The following is a 13243-nucleotide window of genomic DNA, read 5'->3' on the forward strand; positions in this document are numbered from 1 at the left end:
TCAACAGTTAAGGGAAAATAACGAGTATTTGTTACAAATCACAAAATATAATCTTTATTCTTTGTTATAATATGGGTTTAAAATGCAATTATTCTCTTGGCAATGAATAATTTATACAATAGTCCATTTCTTCAGCTCTGGGCATCAAAGTGAAAAAAAATTGATCTGGATAAAAGGAGACAAATAATTATTATAAAGGAAGGACTAAGAAAGTTTGATTTGAAGAAGAGAAGTTTGGGAGAGGAGAGGTGTTGATGTGACAAATGCCTAAACATTGTAACAACTATCATGTGCAAAGGGGATTAGAGGTTTTTCCTTTGGATAAGAAAAACAAGAATAGCTATTAATATAAAGTACAGGTAAGCGACTTTCAGATTGACATAACTGCTTATTAAAGGATTCTGAAAAAAAAAAAATTTCAGGATATTTCAGGAGTGTATTCCATATCTTTGGAGGTACTACACCACCAGATTAGATCTACTATATTTGCTTTAGATATATAGATATGGTAGATGACGTCCAAACATTCAATGGGAGAGTTAGACTAGAAGACATCCCAACTCTGAGAATTTATGTTTATAGAACGCAGAAGGTAGTTCATATAAAAATGGGTTTTCACATCTACAGACTAACAGGAATTACACAACTTCAAGGAAGAGCTTGAGTAGGGCTTGAAAATAAGAAAGGCATTTAAAAACAGTACCGAGTTGAAAGTGAGTCAAAAATCAATCTCTCTTGCTACTTCTCCCTATCATTTTTCACTCACTGAAAGCTTTAAAATTATTTCAGTTCTTCAACTCTTCTGACAAAATTCAAAGGGGAATTTTGATTTTCTTAAAATCTGCAAATTTTTTCTTCAGTTTCCTTTCGTAATTCTCAATTCTTATTCTCTATTTTATTTAATATCTTCTCAAGTTTATATATTAAATATCTTTTAATCTCTAGTATAATTAAACATTCTAATGTGCTTCTTCTGGATGGTATTTGTAAATGATATGTAAACAGAATTAAATTTGTATCACACTGAGCTAAAGCCTATCAGATGTTATACTTTTATAACTAAATGAAACAATCCAACTATTAAGGTATTTAGCAGTTTTGAAAACTCAGTGGTCAGATGGTTACTTAAAATTCCATTCCAGAAATGTATTAATGCATATATGTATCCAATTAAGGAATTTCTCAATATTTATTGGTATTTGATAACAACAACAAGTTTTAGTAATTGTTCTAAAAACAGGAGGACTACAGGATATAAATAAGTTGTTATGGATATTGTGCTCTGATTATGCCAAGCAACATGTTATATGAAATAACTGTCCCATTGCATAGCTGCACATCTGTATTTAAAAAAATATGCATATGCCAATGTTGGAAGACACAGAATTGGAAAAAAAGAAATCTTCCTATTTATAATCAATAATCAAATAAATGCATCTGTTGCAACAATTGAGATAGTTTGGGTCGGGAGTAGACTTTAAACATCTCATTAATTTTTATCACAAAATTTGAAAATATATGTTATGAATCCAACAACTTTCCTGTGTTGAGCATTTGGTATCATATATAAAATACGTTAGTTATGATAGTGAGTAATGCTAGAGCTGAAGACATTCTTTATCCTAGTAAACAACACAAAAACACTGTTGCCTGTGGTATAGTATTTTTAGCATCATTTGTACAATGATGTGCATTGGGATTACATAATATAAAAGCTTGCTCAAAATTCAGTCTTGGGAATTTTTGGTTTTATACTCTGTTATGAAGGTGAGATTAAAAATACCCCATTGATACTACTAACTAATATGCACACATATATGTGTTCTATATGCTGTGAATCTAGCATATATAAGAAGTTTTGGATGTTTATGTGATTTTATAAATGTCATGCAAACATAAACAGACATAAAAATGGGGCAGTGACAATTGGAATTAAAACTAGAGCTCTGCTCTTATCTTACCCTTAGGTATTACACATTATTACAACTGGCAGAAGAATACTACAGACTGTTTTTAAAAACATTGCAGGATATTCTCACTTATAAGTGGGAGTTAAATGATGAGAACTCATGGACATATACAGGGGAACAACACACACTGGGGCCTACTGGAGGTTGGAAGATGGGAGGAGGGAGAGGATCCGGAAAAATAACTAATGGGTACTAGGCTTAATACCTGGGTGATGAAATCATCTGTACAACAAACCCCCATGACACAAGTTTACTTATATAAACCTGCAAATGTACCCCTGAACTCAGAATAAAAGTTAAATTTAAAAAAGTAAGATAAAACAACCTTGAATTCCTGGATAACAACCCTCCAAAAAAAAAAAAAAAAAGAAGAAAAGAAAAACAAAATAAAGACATAAAACCATTGCATGCATGCTGCAATATTTCTACACAACAGAAACAATTAACAGAGCAATCTAGTTCCAAGAAGTCACCCTCTCCCAATCCATTCTAAATCTGTTCTACTCTATTTTTTATTTATTTATTTTTTATTATACTTTAAGTTCTAGGGTACATGTGCACAACGTGCAGGTTTGTTACACATGTATACATGGGCCATGTTGGTGTGCTGCACCCATTAACTCGTCATTTACATTGGGTATATCTCCTAATGCTATCCCTCCCCCCACCCCGACCCCATGACAGGCCCCAGAGTCTGATGTTCCCCACCCTGTGTCCAAGTGTTCTCATTGTTCAATTCCCACCTATGAGTGACAACATGTGGTGTTTGGTTTTCTGTCCTTGTGATACTTTGCTCAGAATGATGGTTTCCAGTTTCATCCATGTCCTTACAAAGCATATGAACTCATGCTTTTTTATGGTTGCACAGTATTCCATGGTGTACATGTGCCACATTTTCTTAATCCAGTCTATCATTGATGGACATTTGGGTTGGTTCCAAGTCTTTGTTATTGTGAATAGTGCCACAATAAACATACGTGTGTGTGTGTCTTTATAGCAGCATGATTTATAATCCTTTGGGTATATACCCAGTAATGGGATGGCTGGTTCAAATGGTATTTCTAGTTCCAGATCCTTGAGGAATTGCCACACTGTCTTCCACAATACCGTCATCATAAAAAACATTTTAAAATGTGTTTCATAACTGGAAATTCATTCAGTGGTTTTAAAAATGGGGAAGAAATATTGAGAAAAAACTACCATTTCTAAAGCTTAAGTGAACATATATGTTGCCAACCTAGAAGGAATATTCACCCTCTAGTTAATAAAGAGTTTGAGATGAAATGAATTCATGGAGGTTTAGTCACTTATTCAACAAATATTTATTAAGTGATTTTTTATGTCAAGCACAGTTCTAGACACAGAAGGTACATCAGTGAACAAAACAGTTTATATTTGATAATATATTCTAGTATGTCTTTAATTCAGTGTTCAAATACTGTATAATGAACTCATCTCTGCTTCTACCAGGATATGAACATGCATGTTTAAGTAACATCAATCTCCAGATTTTGATTTCAACCCTCACATTTACCACTTGAAACTTTATTATATTTAAAATTAAGAGTTTTCTTTGAAAATGCTGAGTTTAATTCTTTGAATGAACAGTACAGAAATTTAGCTACTAAATATGGATATAAATAATCACTGCTTAGTCTTATGGAAGCATGGTACATTTAACTCAGATATCCAGGGAAAATATGCCTACATACATATCTTAACATATGTAAATTACATTCTAATTTTTCTGTCTCTCATAAAAAATGTGACTAGATAACCTTAAATTTCTTTACCCTTCTCCTACAACCCACTCCTACTATAGATTAATGTTAGTTTGGAAATTGATAAAGGTAACAACACAAAAGAAGACAAAGAACTAACATTTTTGACAAATTCCAGCAGTACCCATGCTATTTAAGTGATGCCCTGTATCAGCAAGACATCATGGTTGTGTAAGCAATAGTTGTATTTAGAGGGACACAATAATGACAATTAGAGAAAGCAAAAGCAGAAATAAAATAAGCATCTCTGAAAATTTAGAGATATATAAAGCAAAAATGGAAGTTCATTTTATTATCTCTGAGTAGGTAAGGGAGCTACGCATCTACTATATGCAATTCTAGAAATTTCAAACCACACCACACAATTAATGTTCAAATGCTTTGTCAGAAGAATTTCAAGGCATAATTTCCTTGATTTTTTAAAAACTTTTTCTTCATTATAGTGCTGGTTTCATTTGTAATATATTTAAATGAATTCTATGTGAATGACTGGATTATGTGCTACAACAACAAATACATGAGTGAATGGTTTATATACTACAATTTTTGTACAATTTCTACAGTAGTACAAATTTAAGTATTACATGAAGATAAGAAATATCTATATGCTGCCCATTATCCTAACTCCACTTAGATCTCATCATTCCAATTATTTCAGTGTTTCATGAAGTCAAAAATACACCATTTAATAGCCATAATATATTAGGTAGTCACTACTGTGTTCTTGGTCTCACATACAAGCAAAGCTTCTTTCACAGCCTGGGTAAACAATAAGGTAGTTCTTGAGGTTGACAGGAATCTAGAACATTGCAAGAAAAGTAACCACACTGGGAGAAAGACAAATTGAAGCAACTGATAACCTAATATTTTCAGAGGAACTGACCACAGCAAGCAAAGAGGGGCGAGGGCATTGGCCGTCCAAATTTCTATAACTATTTTCTCTGTATTCTGAAACTTGAGATGTCAAACTAAAAAATTTAATAAGGCACACTAATTATATAAGACTGGTTCGTTAAATTTTATTCCATAAAGAGCTTGCTTATTGTACTTATTGTACATGTCTAATTTTTCACATTTGGGCCTAATCTTCTCTGAGAAAGTGGATTCCATCAATGCTGCTTCCTTCTCCAAATTCTTTATTGTTTGCTGATTCATTCTAGCATTCCAACAACAGGTAGTGTGGTGTTCTCTAATAGGGTTTAAAAATCTGATAATAATCAAGCTCAAATAGCACTTATAAGACAAATTCTAAAGGTTGCTCTTCTATATTAATTTTTCTGGATTTTTGATATATGATTTAGGGAACATTTGAAACATGGCTTTACAGAATAATCAAGCAAGAGACACATTCTTTACGCCAAAAATATAATGTTTGTCTATCATCACACATTATTCTATTGCCTCAGGGTGAATGTAATATTGCTTGTTTCAGTATCTAATAATTATTTTACTGTACTTTGTCAATAAGTACCAGATTATCATAATAAATACGTCCTAAATTCATCAAAGTTCAAAGGATAATTTCCACTTGGTGTAGTATTTTAATTGCTCTATGTGATTTCAAATCAGTTATTTCATTTAATCTATATAACTATGTGATATATATAAATATCTGTAGGCATTGCTTTATATATTAAATTTTTTTATCAAATAGGCATTAATTTCACATTCTGTAAATTCTCTAGATAATCACACTTTTTTCTTTTTTCTTTTTTTTTTTTTTTTTTGAGACGGAGTCTCGCTCTGTCCCCCAGGTTGGAGTGCAGTGGCACGATCTCGGCTCACTGCAACCTCCGCCTCCCGGGTTCACGCCATTCTCCTGCCTCAGCCTCCCAAGTAGCTGGGACTACAGGCGCCCGCCACCACGCCCGGCTAATTTTTTGTATTTTTAGTAGAGACGGGGTTTCACCGTGGTCTCGATCTCCTGACCTTGTGATCCGCCCGCCTTGGCCTCCCAAAGTGCTGGGATTACAGGCGTGAGCCACCGCGCCCAGCCTATAATCACACTTTAAGAAGGTAACCAAAGGTCCCTCACATGTGCAAAAGAAAAGAGAAAGAAACAAAAAGTGATGGGCTTGGAATCTATTATTCATGGGTGAAATTATGTAGGCAGTATAGCATCATAAAATTAAAGAGATCAAGGTGTATGGAGAGGTGATGTTCAATAATGGAGGGTTCGGGCATGACAGTTTTAGTCATTTGTTAACAAATGCGGTTTCTTCATATATATATAATATGTGTGTGTGTGTAATATATATATATATTTGTGTCTTCACTGGGTATTTGTTGAAAAGCCTATTTTGAGTTTTATATATAAGGATAAGTAATACTTCTATTAGTCACTATTTCATGAATTAATAAAACAGTACAGGAAAACGGGTAGCAATATATCTACCATATTAGTGTTTAAATTATCTATGTAGAAAGACCAATTAATATTTTACTGTTGACTGCTCACCTCCCCAAACTTCAGTACTAATTGCAATATCTGCACAAAGCACTTTATCAGATTACTCCCCTATATACGATGCATGTTCTAGCATGACTTAATTTATTTTTTGTTTGTGTTGGGTTCTAATTTATCAAAATTACAATGCAGTAAAATCAACAGTAGAAAGCAAATGAGATATAGCACCAGAATCTTGGAAATGATGACTAAAAACAATGTCCAAGCCGACGGTCTGTAAAACAAATCAAGGTAAGATATTAGTTATCAAAAAATGAATTATATCCATCAATCTATTGTTCCAAGGAACAGATAAATGACTTTCATCTTTAATAGTTGCATTCATTCACCCCATGAGACAATGAAGCTCTTCCTATTAAGATGACTTTGGAGTTGCACAATCCATAATCAGTAACTACACATACTAGAACACTAAGCAAAAATGACATAGCAAACATTTAAAACCAATCTTACGACTTGGTTTATCAACTGCCTAATAACAGATGCCTCAGCCTAAAGGTTCAACAATATTCCTTCTCCTTTCAGTTCTCACTTTTTTACACATATTTTAATATTATTTCTGTGATTTTTGTTTTGTGTCACCTCAAAACCAAAAAAATGGATAATCAATTAAAAGTGACAACATTAATTAATAAATGAATAGAAAAACAACTGAACCATAAATGTGACACACACAAGCCATATTTCAAATCTTCAGTTGTGATACACTTAAATTAGAGTAGAAAAAATGGTAAAGAATTCTGCCTTTTAAAATGGAAGTTGCATTTATAAGTATAATCAAACACTACTTCATGGATAGAAAGAATAAATATCATTAAAATGGAATACTACCCAAAACAATTTACAGATTAATTGTTATTCCTATGAAACTACCAATGACTTTCTTCACAGAATAAGAAGAAAACTATGTTAAAATTCATATGGAACAAAAAAAGACCCCAAATAGCCAAGGCAATCCTAAGCAAAAAGAACAAAACATGAGGCATCACATTACTTGACTTCAAACTATACTACAGGGCTACAGTAATGGTACTGGTATAGAAACAGACATATAGACAAATAGAACAGAATAGAGAGCCCAGATATAAGGCCACACACCTATAACCACATGATCATCCACAAAGGTGAAGAAAACAAGCAATAGGGAAAGGACTCCTTACACAATAAATCGTGCTGGGACATCTGGCTAGCTATGTACAGACAATTGAAATTGGATCCCTTTCTTACACCATGTACAAAAATCAACTCAAGATGAATTAAATATCCATAAAACCCAAAACTATAAAACCTTGGAAGACAACCTAGGGAATTCTATCCTGGACAAAGGAAGTGGCAAAGATTTCATGATGAACATGCCAAAAACAATCACAACAAAAGCAAAATTGACAAACGAGATCTAATTAAATTTTAGAGCTTCTGCAGAGTAAAAGAAACTATCAACAGAGTAAACAGTCTATAGAATGGGAGGAAATATTTGCTAACTATGCATCTGACGAAGGTCTAATACCTAGCATTTATAAGGAACTGAAATTTACAAGAAAAAAACAACCTCATGAACAAGTAAGCAAAGGACATGAGGAGACACTTTTCAGAAGAAGACTTACATGTGGCCAGCAAGCATATGAAAAAAAGCTCAATATCACTGATCATTAGAGAAATGCAAATCAAAACCTCAATGAGATACCATCTCACACCAGTCAGAATGGCTATTATTAACAAGTCAAAAAATAACAGATGCTGGCGAGGTTGCAGAGAAAAGAGAATACTTTTACAATGTTGGTGGGAGTGTAAATTAGTTCAACTATAGTGGGAAACAGCGTAGTGATTCCTCAAAGAGGTAAAACCAGAACTACCATTTGACCAGTAATCCCATTACTGGGTAACTACCCAGAGGAATATAAATCATTTTACCAAAAAGACACGTGCACACAAATGTTCACTGCAGCACTATTCACAATAGCAAAGACATAGAATCAACCTAAATGTCCATCAATAACAGACTGAATAAAGAAAATGTTGTACATATACATCATGGAATACTATGCAGCAATAAAAACTAACTAGATCATGTCCTTTGCAAGACCATGGATGGAACTGGAGGCCATTATCTTTAGCAAACTAATGCAGGAACAGAAAACCAAATATTGAATGTTCTCACTTATAAATGGGATGGAAATGATGAGAATTGATAGACACAAAGAAGGGAACAACAGACTCCGGGGACTAATTGAGCATGGACTGTGGGAGGAGGGAGATGAGCAGAAAAAATATTGAGTACTAGTCTTAGTACCTGAGTGATGAAATAAGTTGTATAACAAACTCCTGTGGCATGAGTTTGACTATATGACAAACCCGCACAGGCACACCTGAACCTAAAAGTTAAAGAAGTAAAGTACATATTTTTCCCACTAAAAAATAAGTAAAATGGAATTTGCATTCATGAGTTAAAATAAACACTACTTCTTGTGTGTTCTTTAGTTTCACAATAAAAGCATGTACTGGGTTCAACCTGGTTTTCATGAAGGAATAGCATCTATAAGAGAAAATTCAAATGTATTTACAAGATGTTCATACAAAGATAAGGTATAAATGTTAGTGTTTGTATAATTTTTCTTTTGTCTTTCATCTAGGTAAATACATGAGAAAATGTTTTCTCTATTTAGCAATATTATTCATCAACTGTGGCTTAACACATTTTAACTTCAAATATAAACGTGATATTAACCATTTAAACTTCAATTTGGGCTTTCAAAATAACCTCGCTACATGTGAGAAAACTTAATTTTAGGGAAGGTCTGTTGGGTCCTACTTCAAAAGTATTAGTATATTTGAAAGTGCAAAAAGATGAGCAGTAAAAATTGGACGTTTTTCAAGACAACTCCCTACATAATACACCAAGATTTAGCTCTTCAAAAATAACAGTTTAGATATAAAATTTATTCTCTATAAATATCAGTTTTAAATTGAAACAACCATGTGGATCCATAATGTTTTAAATTATGAATCCCAACTCAAAGCAAATGAATCATTCCAAATATATACCAACAATTTTAAGACACTATATTGAATGTATCAGTTCATGGGTACTGTGCCAAATACACAATAAGTGCTTAAGAAATGTTTGCTGGAGATTCAGGTCACCAATTCTTTTGCTTTAAATCTTTTCTTCCAAGAATATATCACTACAAGAACTGGCAAAGACTTCAAGAAATAACAGGAGTGATTTTCAATAACTTGGAGTGTTCATTATTTTATGAATTCCATTTTATTCAAAAACCTAAAGTTTTCTGGTGATGGTGTATTTTACACATGATCTTCACCTATAGTTATTTTCATGACAAATTACACTAAGTGGTTCTAAGGAAATCAGTTTTTCAAACTATTAGTAAGTAAAATATTTAAATTAATTTAACTAATCCTACATGTTTTCACAATATTTTTAGATTCCTCTTCTTTGTTTTTTTTTCCTGTTTACCACTTAGGGCAACCACAAACCCCACTCCAACTCATTAAGAAATGAAAAATGATTTATTTTGTCATTAGCCTTCATTAAGCATATTCCATGCCTTCTCACCACAAGTAAAGTACGAGTCTTCAAAGGGGTAATATACTAGCATATTGGAAGAAGAATGAAATACAACCCCCCTTTTATTTATAAATCAAGCAGTGCATTAACCTCAAAACAATTATAAGTAACTGTCAAATGGGAAATCAAGAATATATAAGTTCTGCCTCTACAGAGTTGGATACAGTATTGCTTGCTGGACTAACAAACACTAGCCAAACTGTAATTGGGAAATGTTCATGAGATGTTTTATTTATATGTTTAAAATAATAATCTTTGTGTTTCACTGTGAACATATGCCCTTGTGTGCATTTGTGTGCGTGCATGTGTAGACAGATCACTGAAAGGAACATTGCCAATTGAAATGCCATCATACTAAACAATAGTTGAAATGCAAGTGGTGTGATCAGGGTTACTCTCACATTAAGGCAGCCCCAAAATAGAACGTTCATTGCGTTCCATACCAATGCAATTTTTTTTTTTTTTTTTTTTTTGAGACAGAGTCTCGCTCTGTCGCCCAGGCTGGAGTGCAGTGGCGCGATCTCGGCTCACTGCAACCTCCCAGGTTCAAGAGATTCTCCTGCCTCAGTCTCCTGAGTAGCTGGGACTACAGGCGTGTGCCACCATGCTCAGCTAATTTTTTGTATTTTTTTAAGTACAGACAGGTTTTCACTGTGTTAGCCGGGATGGTCTCGATCTCCTGACCTCATGATCCACTCACCTCAGCCTCCCAAAGTGCTGGGATTACAGGCGTGAGCCATGGTGCCCGGCCCACCAATGCAGTTTTAAGTGAGTAATACATTCAGAAAAAAAAAAAATTATTTAAGTATTTGTGGTTATTGTTATTTTTATTTAGCTATTGCACTGCTTATAAAAAATATAATTTGGTTCACATTGGTTTTGAAAAAGAGATTACAAAAAAAAGAAAATAAAGACTTTTTCTTTTCATTCTTTTCATTAGGTACTAGAGGCTCCAATGACTTGTGAGACTTTTTGGTTTTTAGAATTATAACATGCTGTAACGATTTCAGTTTGTCACAGAGTATAAAATATGTGAAAATGGCCAGTATTTCATTTTAAATTATAATTTCTATATAGCCAATAAATGTAAAATATTTTCCTATTCCAGAAAATATTAGAAATGCTGAAATATTTTATTTTTTCTTTTCAGAGATATCGAACTCCTTAACAGATATCATAGAAGAAGCTACAACAAACACAACTATTTTACACTTGCTAAAACTGGCACTCGCTCTAGGAAACTGTGATCACATAGTGTATTAATTCTTTATATAACCTGATGACCCTGGAAAATAAAGACCAGTGCCCTTCATGATGAAATTACTTTGCATCAGGACTTGATTTATAGATAGCACAAGAACAAAATGAGAAATGAAGGTGATTGATTATGCCTTGAAAAAAGAACTCTTTTTTCCATACAATAGTTATATTTAGACTATAAGCATCCAGAGCTGTGCAGTCCAATATAATATTACTGTGTGTAGCTGTTAAAATTAAATTTAAGTCAGATTAAAAATTCAATCTCTTAGTTGTACTAGGCACATTTTAAGTGCTCAATTGTCCAGTGTGGCTAAGGACTTAAGTACTGGACAGCACAGATTATAGAATATTTCTATTACTACAGAAAGTTCTGTTGGACAGTACTAATCTAGATCAGGAGATCAGTAACCTTCAGCTATGCCTGCACCCAGGACAGTGAAACGGTGGCTAGAATATCCAATTGATAGGCACGGGACAAAAAAAGCATAAAATTAAATAGTGTAGTAAACTGTATTCTTGAATCATTTAGGAATGAGTAGTATTTTATGATTCTAAATCTTGAAACTATTACGCAGTGAATATTTTTAAGAGATTGGCAACTTGTTAACTCAAGGAGAAACAATCAAATTTCCCCTCCTTTTGAGTTAGAAATAACACTGTTCCAGATCCTCTGAGAGAATAAAAATGCACAGTTTTATAGTTATAAATAAATAGTATCTTAAAATAGAATTATTTCATAAAACATTATATGATCCCAATGAGACCTATGTGATATGCTATATAAATAAATGTACTGTATCTGAGACATAAAAATTATGAAGTGATAATATACCAAAATCACTCTCCACTTGATAATCTTTAGTATACTGGGTAGGGTCGATAGGAGTTTGGAATACTCACCATGTTCTTCTCATTTATCATCATCATAATCCTAATACAGATAGTATGAAGATTATGATGCATGACAGAAATCATTAATCCTTCAAAAACCTCAAACAGAAAACTGAAGGGTATAGGGCAAATATCCTAATAGACAACTATGTAACTTCATCACTGTCTTGCTTTATGCAGTATCAGAAATGCATGCATACTCTAAATAAGTACCTGTGATACAGAATCATGCAATGCAAGCCACTATTTTCTAACATAACCAATTACCCTTTCACTCTTAATCCATCTCCAATGTCCCTCAGCCCACACGGCCTCATCCTTCCTTAAATATGTGGTCAGAGCACTAACATACATTGGCTAACACAGTTCAGAAATTTCCTCATATTTCTACTTCTGTGCAGAATTTCCCTTGACCTCCAAGTTCTCCACAGTGCTGGATGCAGTCTTAATGAATGCCACCGATTTAACAACTTTTTGTATTATCGTGTAATATGTGTTTTACAAAGAAATAATATTTAATGAAGCCAAAGACTCTGAGAGTTTTAAAAACGTACAGAAAACAAGTTAAATCACTAGTAAAAGCCATTAAGCACTGAAATGCAAATAGAATCCTTCAGTGTTCCCTACAAAACATATAGTCTTGTTCCCAATCCCTTTCTTCCCTAAAAAGTGAAAAGAAAAGGAATTCATTGCTATTTCTTATGAGTCAGCCCTTCTCCATTTTAATTTGTCTTTCCATTCTATTTGAACAGGAATGAACAAATTGGGGCAATGTATGGAAGATTTTATATTTTAATATTTTTAATTTTATGTGATGATTTTCAGAATTTATTACATAATTACACACAAAACAAACTTATATATGCATTTTGCATATTTGGGAATTTTTTTTTTTTTTTTTTTTGAGACTGAGTCTCGCTCTATTGCCCAGGCTGGAGTGCAGTGGCGGAATCTCGGCTCACTACAACCTCCGCCTCCTGGGTTCAAGTGATTCTCCTGCCTCAGCCTCTGAAGTAGCTGGGATTACAGGCACCCACCACCAGGCCTGGCTAATTTTTGCATTTTTGGTAGAGATGGGGTTTCACCATGTTGGCCAGGTTGGTCTCAAACTCCTGACCTCAGGTGATCCACCAACCTCAGCCTGCCAAAGTGCTGGGATATTTTTTACCTTTCCCATATCCACTATATAATGTTGCTTAATTAGTTTTCATTTACATTTACTTATTCCTTTCCCATGTGTCAATATATTAACATGTCAACATGTCAAAATATGCTCTTTCTTACAGAG

General features: G+C 33.5%; 1 protein-coding gene across 3 annotated transcripts in view; it reads right to left on the reverse strand.

Annotated features, from left to right (window-relative positions):
- Positions 1-13243, reverse strand: part of PCDH11X (protocadherin 11 X-linked) — a 790323-nt gene that overhangs the window by 740107 nt on the left and 36973 nt on the right. The gene's annotated exons all lie outside the window — the stretch shown is intronic.

This window comes from Chlorocebus sabaeus, chromosome X (assembly GCF_047675955.1).
Source record: "Chlorocebus sabaeus isolate Y175 chromosome X, mChlSab1.0.hap1, whole genome shotgun sequence".
NCBI lineage: Eukaryota > Metazoa > Chordata > Mammalia > Primates > Cercopithecidae > Chlorocebus > Chlorocebus sabaeus.